At 48.2% G+C, this 1,992-nt stretch overlaps 1 non-coding gene across 1 annotated transcript; it reads right to left on the bottom strand.

The window, feature by feature from the left end:
* Positions 1-1,713: 1,713 nt before the first annotated feature.
* Trnar-acg lies at positions 1,714-1,786 on the bottom strand. The gene has a single exon. It is a non-coding gene; the product is annotated as a tRNA-Arg (tRNA).
* Between the last annotated feature and the right edge of the window lie 206 nt (positions 1,787-1,992).

The following is a 1,992-nucleotide window of genomic DNA, read 5'->3' as shown; positions in this document are numbered from 1 at the left end:
ATATGGTGCAGACTGCCAAAGGGGATACAAGAGGAAGCGTTTTTTTTTTTAAAGCATTTATTGTAAATAAAGACCATAGAGGGAAACTTTATATCATCATGTATCATGTATATTCTCAGAGTTGAGACAAATAACATTCTATCTAATAAATAGATCAAAGATCTAAGAAGAAAAACTTTCATAAAGCAATAAAAGAAGTTTGGGAAATGAAAAGCATGTTAGTCGTAAGTAATTTAAATATGCAATACACGAATGTGGTCCATAATTAAAAAAGTGTGCGAAAATGCACGTTTGGTTTCAAGTCTACTCCGACCGGCAAATCCGCAGGAATCTTAGGTGGCTTAGCCTGAGCTTGGTCCGCTGATTCAGCCTTTCCCATTGCAGTCTTGCAAAGGGATCTAGGTTTTCTTTTCTCTTGCTAGGGGGCCCTGGGGCTTCTCAGTTGAGGGTGCTGGAGGGGGCTCCCCGCAGGTTGCAGCCCAAGATCACTGCCCGCACCCTACACCCGCTCCCGTCTCTGGGCCCCACAGATCGTGGGATAAACGCAGCCTGGGCGCACGGTGGCTTCAGTCTTCTGCCTCGCGCCCCTCAGGATGCATGCTGCCGGCTTGGGTAAACTTTTGGCGGAGAAGTACCGTGCGTGCTACAAACGCAGGTCTCTTTGGCTTGTGTTCTCTCCCCTCGATTTCCTTTCCACGAGGCACCACTCTGCCCCACGCGCCACCTGTTCCTGCGGCCACTTCGGCGGCCTTGCAGCAGCTGCCTCTAGCGCCTTTGGCTTGGTCAGGGATCTCTTTCAAATGTAGTTTCTCAGTGTCCTTCCGCGGTGAGTTGGACCAGCCCGGCCTAGCGCCCCAGAACCTGGGCGCCCCAGAACCTCGCGCCCCAGAACGGAGAAACCAGTGCCACAAAGCCCAGCCTGCTCACGGGCACGTTCTGCGATTTCCCCTGCATTCCCTTAGATGTGCAGCTACCGTCACTGTCTCATTTCAAAACATTCCGTCACCTCCAACACAAACTCCTCAACCACCCTTTGAACCCCTGACGACCGTGAGCACTGTGGGTCTCTAGAGCTTCTCCTTCTGGACAACACAGAAACAGAGTCGCAATACGTGGTCTTTCTGTCTGGTTTCCTAGCGTGGTCTTCTCACAGTTCATCCGTTTTGTAGCTCATATCCTAACCACACTCCTTTCGACTGTCGGTTAACGTCCTGCCTTTGACTGTTGCGGCTGTCTTTCCAAAGATCTCCTTCAGCAGATCCCTTTCTTCATATCCATTTAATTCTCTTCAAAGAATTTTAAGAATTTATTTGTTAGCATTATTTTTCATGAAGCTATATTTTACTTTTTCTACTGTATAGTGTTGCACCGTTAGAACATACCACGATGAATTTTTATTTTAAAATTCTTAGCGGCACAGGTTTGCAGTAATGAGATCGCATTCCTCGTAGGCGTTTGGCGCATGTACATTACACGCCTTAGTTCTTTTTCCACATCCCTCCCTCATCTCCTGGTCTCCTTCTCTTTTGCAAAAGACCTTCTAAAATCTAGTTTGCTCTTTATGCTTCTGGTTTTTCTTGGAATCCGTTAGGTATTTAAGCTTGCGTGTAGGGTTTGTTCTATTTTAGCACTGTCGACTCAAGGTCTAGTTGAACAGCACACAAAAGAAAATATGTTTGTAAACATAGACCACAACGCCAAAATTCTAAGGACCGAGCCAGCCAGGAGTCGAACCTAGAATCTTCTGATCCGTAGTCAGACGCGTTATCCATTGCGCCACTGGCCCACCTGCTACAGTACTCTAGCCTCTTTCTTAGTGAATACCGAGTAGGGCGGAAAACAAATGAGAACAAGTCTTCAATTTGCATAACGTTCAGCCCCAGTACAATCTTCATCTTTACAGTTTCCTGCCCGGGGGCAGCAGCAGATGGCAGCGTTACCGATCCGCGCGCCCCGCGCTGCACCTGCCCTGCGCCCCGCAGCCCCGCAGCC

Source organism: Fukomys damarensis, unplaced genomic scaffold, assembly GCF_012274545.1.
Source record: "Fukomys damarensis isolate Sample0158 unplaced genomic scaffold, DMR_v1.0_HiC HiC_scaffold_10, whole genome shotgun sequence".
Classification (NCBI taxonomy): Eukaryota; Metazoa; Chordata; class Mammalia; order Rodentia; family Bathyergidae; genus Fukomys; species Fukomys damarensis.
Note: the sequence above shows the minus strand (reverse complement) of the source record. Positions and strands in the feature narration are given on the sequence as shown.